The sequence below is a fragment of the Cyprinus carpio genome, chromosome A9, assembly GCF_018340385.1.
Source record: "Cyprinus carpio isolate SPL01 chromosome A9, ASM1834038v1, whole genome shotgun sequence".
In the NCBI taxonomy this organism is placed as follows: domain Eukaryota; kingdom Metazoa; phylum Chordata; class Actinopteri; order Cypriniformes; family Cyprinidae; genus Cyprinus; species Cyprinus carpio.
In genome coordinates, this window is record NC_056580.1 from 19,419,424 (window position 1) to 19,431,820 (window position 12,397).

Consider the following 12,397-nt stretch of genomic DNA (forward strand, 5'->3'; position numbering starts at 1 on the left):
ATGGCGGTGAATATTGTTTAACTTTAACCCAATCAAAATAAACATTTCATTAGACATAGGCTACGTTGTTAAATATTTAAGCTGTTGACGTGAACATATAGGCTACTTTTTAGGTTTTACCTTCTCATTTTTCGGGATTTGTTGTGCTGAATTATGCTATTCATTACAGTCATTTAACTGACATTTTTACACAAAGTGATTTACAGTTCACTCAACAGAACAACCATTCTCCTGTTAGTTCATGATATCGATCCTTGTGTTGTTAGAAGCACCTTTCTTGTAGGCCTACCAACCCAGATCAGTTACCTGTAGGCTAGGCGTTATTGTAAGGCATAGTTTAAATAAATAAATAATAGAATGAATAAACACAATGTCTGTTTGTAGACGTGAAGTAAAGCAGTGACCTGCTCTGCACTGAGAGTGAACGGCTCGTAGCTCTATATATAGGGGACATAAATAGTCCAGCTGCGCGTTTGACTCACCGTGTATTAATCATCAGTGTTTCATTCGAGTCCCGGGACGAGCGGAAACCGACTTTATTGACTAGGTGACTAAACCAAATCTCATGGTTGCACTTCCAAGCTTTCCTATGACAAATAAAGACCTCATAGTTGCATAAGACTGATATTTTATTATATTTTAGTTGCATAAGACTATTTTATGATATTCTATTTATTAATTTATTAATATAATAGCCTACATATGGCTAGTAGCCTATTATCAGCACTAATACAAATTGTCGAAAATATTCCAAATGAACTAGATGCCATTTTAACGAATTAGCCTATAATTCACTATAGCAATAGAATGCTTGATGAATGCAATAGAATGCAATAGGTCTATATTTACTCTTGCAAATATGTATCTTTAAAACATAATGATCCCTGAATTCGGAAATGGACTTGTCCGTTATTATGGCCCTGAGCACAAAATTCCCCCAAATACCAGTTGCGTTAGTGTTCATGCTGATGCTCTTACTCATGTGTGGCATCAGATTATATTTCCGCTATTATGTCAAAGTGCACGTTATCATAAACCAAAACAGATTGTAATGTAAATCTTTGCCACTGGCTAGGGATACGGTTATTAATGTAACTTAGGCATGCCTAACATTTAAAATGCGTAAGACAAGTTCAAGTTCAAACAAATGTAAGTGCAAAATAATTAATACCAAAATAGCATTTCTTTAAGTAATTTATTATTATTATTATTATTATTATTATTATTTTTTTTTTTTTGGTATGATTTTGTAAGATTTTTTGTATGTTTGATTTCAGGCTTTGGTTTCGTGTTAAATACCCAATCATAAATTGGCTTTGCCATTGTCATGACACTCAGCACTGGGCTTTTGTCCATCAACACAATGCGGCTTCCGTATGTGAACTGATTAAAAAAAAGTTTGAATGAATGTCATTAAAAGGGCAATTACTGGATTAAAGGCAGAATTCCGTGAAGTAAAAGAAGAACAAGTTAAAAGGTATTTCAATTCAGTAGGCTATTCGCCTTTCAGACAGTGTAAAAAGAACACTGTGGTTTGTCGACATAAAAACCACGCGATGGCGGTGTTTACAACTCAACTGGATTTAGACAGCTGTACAAACAACGAGCAACATGCGAATTAGCTTTGAGGAAATGTGGATGCCTATTCATCGCAATGATATTGCAATTTAATTGTTTAGATCAAAATAAGAATGACGCAGATCAGATTGCATTAAATATTAGCCTATGTCTTTACATTAAAAAAATGGTATAATAGCATTTTAAATTAGGCTATATAATCTGTATATTTTTATAAATGTATTTATTTATCATTTCTTCGGTGTGTTATCTCTTATCCATGAGTAAACCGAGAGGAAGGTTGTACTAATGGGCATGTTTAACGAGAAGGAATGTTTTCAAGCAGCTCACACTTAGAGCGCTGTAAAGGATGCAGATTTCTTTGTGACATCTTCTTAAATTAGAATCTCTGGTACCCTCGATAGTTCACTACTTTTGTAGTACTTGATTTCAAAGGATAATAAAGGGAAACCGGAGTAAATTTTCACTTGTTTTACTCGATGCACTGAAAACGTCTCACGGTAGGTTAATTTTTTGAAAATTACAAAACAACAACAACAACAATAATAATAATAATAATAATAATAATAATAATAATAATAATAATAATAATAATAATAATGCTGTGGAACGTTTCCATTGGTATTGTCCAGGAATAAAAGTTCTTAAAACAGACCATTAGTTATTTGTCTGTTTGTTTGTTTGTTTGTTTGTTTAAGATAGCAAAAATGAAAAACAAATATAACATGCAGAAATATCAGACAATTCTTTTGCCCAACAAATATTAATGTAATTGATAATCTGTACAAATGGATAACACCTAAAACCTGACATTTAGTAAAACTCCCTTGTACTAAGAAAACAGTTCAATCTTATGTTTAAAATGTTGTTTGTTTACCCAACAGCTGAAGCAAAATATGAGAAAATTGTAATTTTAGTTTGAAGGACATAATTCACCAAAATATTCTAATTTAACAAGGTTATAAGAACTACACTCTGGTTCCATGAAGAACCTTCTTTAGATTATCAAAATGTTCTTCAGACTCTGAAAAAAGAAAAAAGAAAGAAAAAAAGAAGTTATTTTAAGAGCTGTTCACTGAAAAGTTCTTTAAAAAACCCAAAATGGTTCTTCTATGGCATTCTCTGCTAAAGCCTTTTTGTATTTTTATTATTATTATTATTATTATTTGAGAACAATTACTAAACCACTGCTAGAAAAATTATGCATTTGTGTCATTTGTGCAATTTCAACTCATATTTATACTGTAAATATAAGTAGATGTTTAGGAACAAATCTGAAAACTATTATGTTTGTCTGGGTTAATGCGTCAGCTGTGAGGAACCAGATCTGTAGGGTGACGGTTGCCACCATGAGTTAAATGCTGGGGCTTGTAGGAGGGTTTGGGTTGCGGTACATGATGAATGAATCAGCATGGCAATGTTGGCATGCTGACAGAACACCTTCAGGGTTCCTGTGGGCTTCAGTGTGGTCTTGACCGCTTTCAATCCAGTCCACAAGCTTTCGTCCAGCCCTGGCGGATCTGTCTTCAGTGAAGTAGAGTGCATAGCCCATATTTGTCCGCTCTCTTCCTACTACAATTTGCTCCCTCTATGAGTCACGTCTTTTTCACTCCGTCTAGAATAGCCCCTGAAAACAGTTCAAGGAAAACGAAAGCTTTAGTTTTCACACTGAGAGGAATTGAGAATTCTTTTATGACGTTTAAGCTTTAGTTAGTGGAGTTCATGATGGTCCAGATACCTGTGATCCTGTGTGCTTGTGTCAATGGAAAACTAAATGTTTTCTATCTACATCATTTATTAAGTAATCAGTCAGTGTTTGAGGCAGCAAGCTGGTAATGACATCATTGGGACAATCTGGCAGTGGCTGATCCCCTATGTCAGCGTCACTCATCAGATGACTGTTGTTGTCTTTTATGGCTGTGCTGTTATGTGTCAACAAAGCAGAAAGGAAAGATCCTGCTTCTAATCTAACCAGTGACACCTGTAGAACTGATGTACCATTTGACCAGGGTGTGTGTTTGTTACACGTATGGGAACTGTTTGTTTACTCGTGTGACATACGTTTTGTTAGCAAAACTTTCCCCTCTTTGTTTTATATTACAGTTAAGCAATTACTCAAATTACTTAAATGATTATTCATAGCTCGGCAGCCATGCTTGATGCTGTATTTGCAGAAGTGCAACAGGTTTATCTTCAGTCTCTGGAATTCACTTGCACTGCCTATCACACATGGATGGATGTGTTATTTATAGTTGTATGTTTATTTTATTATAATATATATATATATATATATATATATATATATGTGTGTGTGTGTGTGTGTGTGTGTGTGTGTGTGTGTGTGTGTGTTATAGAAATGTATAATTGCAAAATAAAAATAATAAATCAGTAAAAAGCTAAATCCAAGTTAATAAATTCCTCCATATAAAACATGTACATATATATTATACACTACTGTTCAGAAGTTTGGGGTTGGTAAGAAATGTGTATGTTTTTGAGCAAAATCTCTTATGCCCACCCAGGAAACATTTCTTTGATCAAAAATAAATTAAAAACAGTAATATTGTGAAATATTATTGCAATTTAAAACATCTCTTTTCTATTTATATATATACTTTAAAATGTAATTTGTAATTTGTTCCTGTAATTGCAAAACAATTTTTTTTAGAACCCATTACTCCAGTCTTCAGATTTCAGATCCTTCAGAAATCTCAAGAAATATTTCTTATTATCATTGTTGAAAACAGTTGTGTTGCCCAATATTTTTGTGGAAACTGTGATACATTTTTCCAACATTCTTTGATGAAGAAAGTTCAGACGGAATTAAAAATGGAGATAGAAAGCTGAATATAATTTTTGGTAATACAAAAATCTTTACTGTCACTTTTGATCAAAATCATACATTCTTTGCTGAACAAAATTCTTTATTTCCTTAAAAAATAGATATACTGTTTAATAGGTTTATATAAACACATTTAAATACCATGTATGTGTGTTTATATGTATGTATGTATGCATGTATCTCACATGCATTCTGAGTCATTTATTTTGAGCTTGCCTGTCTTATATTTCCATGTAGGTTTATTCATCTTACATTTGAGACCAGAGTGGACTCATTGCCTTCTCACTTCTTCCATGTTCCGTCCCTTTAACGGTTTTTAAAATGTGGGGAGGGGAGGGAGGACAGATCAGTTTGTGGAGGAAGCACTGTCATATCCAGGAGGAAGTATGACTCAGCCGTGTTGCATTTTTCAAGGCTGATTCAGCTTTGCCAAGGAAATGGGGTCTTCAAAGTAGTTTGAGTGCCAAGAAAGTGACACCAATTCCTTCTGTGCTCACATTGTGCCAGGTGGCATATAGCAGACATTGCAGTGTCAGTCCAGCAATGCTGTTAATGGCTGCTGAGGAACAGAGCTGTCACTTCTATGGAGTTCAGCACCTGAAAGTCAGCGCTAAGACAAGAGAAATGAAGAAAGACCATTCTCCGTTCACTGTTCACCCTGGTTCCCTGAAATTCCCCTCATGCCCTCTCTCGCTTTCCTCTTCCTCATCAGCTCTCGTGTTTCAATGCTTTAGCATTGCATTTAACTCTTTAGAGCCCAAAGTCTTACACTTAAACCAGAACTTTGTGATAGCATAAGAGATCTCATTGGTGAGAGAGTGTGGAAATATCTTAGTTTGGAAATTATATTGTATTAATTTTGTTAGAATTGTATACACTACCATTCTACCAAGTTTGAGGTCAGTAAGATTTTTTAAAAAGAAATTAATACTTTTATTCAAAAGGATGCATTACATTGTTCAAAAGTAACAGTAAAGATGTGTGACAGAATAACTGGCCAAAAAGTTAAGCGGCGTGTGTCCCCGTGTTTTGTTTTTTGTTTTTGAAAGTTTTCTTTTTGTTTATTATGACCCACCATCCCGAATTCCTCCTCCTGCTGGAGCAGGGTGGGGACACTCTCGATGACTATGCAAGACTCTTCCTAGAAGTAGTCCATTACACGAGCTACCCAGACGACTGCCTCTGTGCGTTCTACAACGCGAGCCTTAGCACCGCTTGCAGAGCGTGGCTGTCCGAAGTTGGTCCTTGGGAGAGTTTTGCCACCTTTATAGAGTGGGTACTGGTGAGAAACGGATTCCCGTTCACCCTCTGCCACACTGATGAGAAACTCACAAGCCCCACTCCAGACCCAGAACCCAGCCAAACACCACCCCGCTGCGTGGAGCAACAGCCAGAGCCCACCGCGATGAAGAGCCATCACCTAATGAAGCGACAGAGCTGAGGATCGCCCCGGAGCCAGAGCCTTATGGAACATCTGACAAGGTGCGTGAGCCGGCAACAAGGCTCGCCATAGAGGATTATGGAGAGCGAGGGCGTGGAGGGTGTTCCAACGCTGAGGGTGAGCTGCAGCTGTACTCAGAGGATCTTAAAGAATTATTCTGACACACCTCCTCTCCTGTCTTCTGAACTCTCTGCCTGTCCCAATATGGCCAAGGTGACCATTTATGAACTGTTCGTCTGCCCTGAACTGTCTGTCTGTCCTGCCACGACCACAGAGATCGTTTCCCTGTCCGTGGCACTCCCAGAAGACAGCGAAGGGCAGGTGGAAAGAGGAGCCATGGAGGGATCAGGAGGAACCATGGCAGATCAGACGGAGGGAAGAGCCAGGACGGAGACAGAAGGAACCATGGCGAACCAGACGGAGGGAGGAGCCAGGATGGACCCAGACCGCAGCCAACATGATGGCTCCAGAGGGCCGACTGACAGTGGCGGAGCAGGTGGGAGAGGAGCCCAGGGTGGAGACAGAGAGCCGATGAGCCAGGGCAAGGATCTTGTCCACCTCCTAAGTCCCCCTCCATTCTACCCTTTGTTGTTCTGTTACGGCGTGAGGTTGTGCCTGGTCAGAGGGGAAATATATAATATTAGACAGCACAACTGTTTACAACATTGATAATAATAAGAAATGTTTTTTTTTGAGCACAAACCAAGATATTAGAGTAATTTCCAAAGTATCATATGAAGTCTGAAGTAATGGCTGCTTAAATTTAAACTTTTCCATCACATGAATAAATTACATTTAAAAAATGTAATAACATACACAATAAAATTAACAATACAAATTCACAATATACCTGTAAATAAATACAGCTTTGGTGAGCATAGGAGACTTATGCAATAATAAAAATAAAAAAATCTTATTGACACCAAACTTGGTAGTTGTGTGTGATAGATAGATAGATAGATAGATAGATAGATAGATAGATAGATAGATAGATAGATAGATAGATAGATAGATAGATAGATAGATAGATAGATAGATAGATAGATAGATAGATAGATAGATAGCACATGCTATGTCATTCAATGTGTTACATCTCACAAAGCCAAAACCTCCAATAGATTTTGCAATGGAACAGTGCTTCACTTTGGGATGTTTTGCTGTCCCAGAGCCTGGCATCCATAAATGTGTTGAGGGGGAAGATGTTTTCTCAAGAGATTAACCCTTAGAATATCCCCTGCATTAGAAAACAGACTCTCAGCTGATTCACACACAAAAAAACATGCACACACTTACCTTGAAGTATGTGTTGTAATGCTGTAATGCAGGGTAGTCGCTAGGCAACAGTCTTACTCTTAAGCTATACGAAACAAAAGGACACATTCAAAATCTTGCTGTGTGCTGAGTTGTAGAGGATCTGCAAATAAAGGAGAGTGAGAAGCTCTAAATCACAGATTTGGCTTTAGTAGAGCTGTCACTGGAGCAGCCATTAAAGGGATAGTTCATCCAAAAATGAAAATTCTGTAACACTTTAGATTAGGACAGTGGTTTTCAAACCTGTCCTGCGAGCACCCCCAGCACTGCACATTTTCTGTGTCTCCTTTATCTATCACACCTGATTCAACTCATCAGCTCATTAGTAGAGACTGCAAGACCTGAAATGGGTGTGTCAGATATAGGGAGACATACAAAATGTGAGGTGCTAGGGGTGCTTGCAGGACCAGAAGCAGCAAAGGTTATTGAAGGAAAACTCAGTTAATAGTGCATTTGTGTTCCCTAATCTAACAAAGTTACCGTAATTGTATCATGTACATGGCCTTGTGAGATTTCCATATTTATCACAATGTTCATACTGCTGTTTTTCATACAATGAATGTGGAAAAAGTGATTCATTGTATGGAAAAGAACACTGTGTTGAATATCTCTACATAATTAATTTTGGCATTAGCTGCTTTTTAAGTATAATTAGATAAACAAGTGCACCAACAAGGAAAAACTTACCAGATGAACTCTATAGATGGTAAAAATACTTTCAGAGAGAGAGAGAGAGAGAGAGAGAGAGAGAGAGAGAGAAACTTGTAATCCCTGTGCGGTGGCCTCCTGTCATGTGGTGTTCATTTCTGTCATGCTTCTTCCTCTTTTTCATCTATCAATGATGGCTTCTCTCCCCTCCTCCTCATATTGCACAACAGCTTCCTTTCTACAAGGCTCAGGGTATGAATGAAAATCTAACCCGTGTCACATGCCACTGACTGGGGTCAGATGCTCCTTGTGCTGCCTCGCCAGACTTTGTAAGCTATTGTCCTGTACTATAGGGCATCAGGGATCATATCAGGCTCATGTGGCCAGATACAGCAATGAGCAACAGCATTGCACAGTTGACAGCCAAACGTAACCTTATTTCATAGTGTCACTCTTAGTCTGCTGCTGTGGAACTGTGGAACAAAAATGGCAGAAATTTTAAGAAATAGCTTCCATTTGCTTATTTATTCACATTCATATTGTCTAATTCAATACAAGATATTTTTGTTGTATGGATATTTTTACAGAATTAAAAGAATACTGTGTTGGAACAACAGAGTGAGCAAATGTAGATTTGGTTTCACTGTTTCTTTAAGAGAAGTGAATCTGATGAAAGAACATCGCAATGACATAGTTTGTGTCCTGCAACATCAGGGTCAGATGTAACATGATATCAAAGTTAAGACATCCACGATGACTCATGTTAGTCGAATTTGACATTACCATGATATAATTATTAGTCATCAAAACTGATGCTTGTTGCCATATTTGATTTGAAAAGCAAGGCAAGAATTTATTTATTTTATTTTTTTACGACCGATAAATATAACTGGTCATCTGAATGACTTTTGTGGTGTTTTTTTTTTTTTTTTTTTGTCCTTTGCCAAGCTTGAAAGACATGGCCACGAACTGCTGATGTATAGAAACAACAAAATGTGTGATAATACAAATGATTATACAAATTAATCATTTAATGTTTTACAGAAAAACAACATTTGAGGGTGGGTAAATAATGACAGAATTTTCATTTTTGGATGAACTAATCCTTTAATAAGGAACTGACATCTTTAATATTTTTTTTTTTTTATTTTAATTTCTTTTTTTTTTATTTTTTATTATTTTTTTTTACTTTTTTATGTTTTGGGGTAAACACTTCAGGCAAATATGGTTAAAATTCTATGAAAATATCTAATAATCTTATGAAAATGATATGGGTTAACATGCTCATCACTGCATTTTTAATGAGTTGCCCGAAAATATATATTAATACAAAAATTAAGACACATGTAAATGTTGCAAACACCCATTTTTGCACAAATGAAATTAATCAGAAAATAAATATAGTATAAGCGGATTATTCTGCATTATGTTTCATACTGTTTTTTCAGAATTCATTTTCAAAATGTGATTCTTGTACAATATTTTTAAATGGCTATTACATGCAGGCACTGCTAATTCATATAGAAACTAGCATGCAAATGTTGAATATAAGCATAATAATATAATATAAACATAAAAAAAACTCAAAGGATAAGTCAACAATCAAACTGCTTGCATTTTATTAAATTTTATTCACAATCAACTGATACAACATGTTCAGCCTCAGCATAGAAAGGTAGGGATGTCACAGAGACATGAGGACATGCTGCTATATTAAAAGACAGTTAACCCTTGACTGTTGACCTCTTCTCAGATGTCTAGCAGCTACTCCTGTCTGTACACACATTCACTTCCATCACCCCTTACCTGAAGGGTCATGGATGACTGCTTGTGGAAACATTTGTATTTTTAGCAACCCATTTTGAAAATGTTCACTAGAAAGATGTTTGCCATCATCACACATGGGCGCCTCTTCCACAATTGGATGTAAAATTAATGTATGAACATATTGGAGTCAACTATGCCAACTAAAAGGATAAGGATGCCCAGAACTGTCTGCAGTCCAAATATTTTAATGCATGCAGTGATCATGTCTCTTGTGATTTATGTTTGTCTGTTTTGCCTCCTCTCGTTCTAGTGGCAGGATGCAGTGTGGAATGTGCACACCTTGGATCATGACAGAGAGAGAGAAGGAAGGAAGGGAGGGAAAGAGGAAGTGAAGCACATCCGCCACATACATCTGGGCTGAGGGGGATCCTCTTCCTTGGCTGCTGGTCTACATATGGAAAGGACCAGGATGCTCACTGACGAATCACAATGCAGTTTTGGTCTAATAAAATTGGTATGATTCTGACTTTGCAGGTGGGACATATTGTTCATCTTTCATTTAATCTAAATGATAAATCAATAGCTAGCATGAAATAACAAATAACAATATGGTTAATATGGTTAAGGTTAATTTCTTCATATACATTGACATTTCAAGTTATAAATTAAAGTGCCCCTATTATGCCATTTTAAGGTTCCTAATATTGTTTTGGGAGTGTCCTCCAATAGGTTTACATGCACGCAAGGCCAAAAACTGCTCTCGTTTTCTCAAAATATGCATTTAATATCACCTCGTTTTCCAAAGATTCTCGAAAGATTTGTTCGAAGCAGTTTTAAGATTCAGTCTTTCTAAGCCCCTCCTTTCCATGAGCCTGCTCTGCTCTGATTGGTCAGATGGCCCAGTCTGTTGTGATTGGACTACAGCGCGTGTTGGAAACGAACTGTCCATTGCCATAGCTCCATATTTTGAATGTTCGATAACAAAACAGATATAATAGATATAAACATCTATTATTTATCATACTTACAGGTTGTGATTTTAGTGGCGCCAGCTGGTCCAAATAAACTGGACACTGATTCATCTTTCAAGAGCAAGCGTTTTGTGAATCCTGCATTGAACTCCCTGAGATTAGAGAAGCAGTTGTCAGTAAAATGATGGGAACACAAAAAAGATTGGGGTTGTACTGTTGTGGTTCAGTGTAAAAAATATATATTTTAACCACTGATTCTTTTGCAGCCTAATGCATTTTCACCTTTACAACTTTGCAGATCATTTACATTCACATACAGCTACATTACACACTGCATGAAAGGCAATACTGGAAATGGCATAATAGGGGCACTTTAACAAATGAATAGTAAATGTATTATGAATGAACAGGAATTAACAATGAACAATAGTGTACATAGCTATGTACACTACTGTTCAAAATTTTGGGGTCTGTAAGTTGTTTTTGTTTATTTATTTTAATTAATGCTTTTATTCAGCAAAGATACATTTAATTGAATGAGAGCATGGACATTAATAATATTACAAATAAATGGTTTCTTTTAAACTTTCTGTTAATTAATGAATTCTGAGAAGAAAAAAAAGCTTTATGGTTTCAACAAAAACTATTAAGCAGCACAGTAGTTTACAACATAATAATGTTAATAAATAAAAAATGTTTTTGATATCCAAATCAGCTACCACAGGAAAATTTTTAATTTAAAATATATTCAAATATTCCTTGGCAAGCATAAGAAACATCTTTTAGAAACATAAAAAAAATATACTGACCCCTCACACTTTTGAACTGTAGTGTATAAACACTAAAACATCAAAAACATCAAAAATCATGAAGCATTTTTTTTTTTTTTACATTTATTTATTTTTTAATCTCAGTTAAGTTTTAGTTAGTTTTATGCTACATCAATTTATTTGTTATTTAGTATCATTATGACATAGCTTTGCAAATTGTTCCATTTGCCCACAGCGGCATTTTATCCTAATTATCCTATTTATCATAATACCCTCAAAGTTATAGTTTAGGTTTTATACATCAAGATCATTACAACACAGCTGCAGTAGTTTATTATGGGGTCATTGATGCTTCACAAGTACTTGGTACTGAGTAATGCAGACAGAATGCATTCCCACCTACACAGGGGGCCGCCAGAGATGCCAAACGATCGCACCAAACCCATGGCACAGCCGTCAGGCGCAAGTATGAGTCATATCAGGGTTTGGATGTAAGACATAAGTACAGAGATATGGTATTGGATAGGCAGCTTCTGGCTCCCAGGAGACTCTTTTTTTTTTATCATTCACGGCAAAATGATCTGATTCAGATAACTGAAGCTTGATTAAATGGACTTTACAATGTTGTACTTGTTGTATTACTTGTTGTATATGTTGTATTTACTTTATAGAATTACTTTTGTGCCAATAAAAATGAATGAAACTTTTTGAAGAAACGTATGAAAATATGAATTGAAACTGAATAAAATGTCTTTGAAACTGAAAATATAAAATAAATAAATCACAGACAAAATCTTTGACTTTGTTTTTAATTCACTGCATGTTTTGCTAACTGTTATTTGTTTATTCCTGACTATTATTTTACATTGTACGGTAGGGTCTAGGTTGTGCTGTAACAATTTAAAGAGAATACTACTGTAGTATCACATATATTCTGAAGAACTCAAACAATTTGAAAATTACAATCGTGGCTTGTCAGACTGTACAGACCTCAAAGGTCATTTCATTACATATTCCACACAAAGAATGTTCTTGCTGCCAATTGTTTTTTATCATCCTGATAATTATG

The 12,397-nt window shown here is 35.9% G+C and overlaps 1 long non-coding RNA gene across 2 annotated transcripts; it reads left to right on the top strand.

Moving 5' to 3' along the window:
• The first annotated feature begins 1,381 nt into the window (after nt 1-1,381).
• Nucleotides 1,382-10,113, top strand: LOC122146146. Of its 2 annotated transcripts, none has more exons than XR_006160844.1 (2): nt 1,382-1,477; nt 9,898-10,113. It is a non-coding gene; the product is annotated as an uncharacterized LOC122146146 (long non-coding RNA). The 2 variants fall into 2 exon arrangements; XR_006160843.1 differs by lacking the exon at nt 1,382-1,477 and adding an exon at nt 1,569-2,078.
• The last annotated feature ends 2,284 nt before the right edge of the window (nt 10,114-12,397 follow it).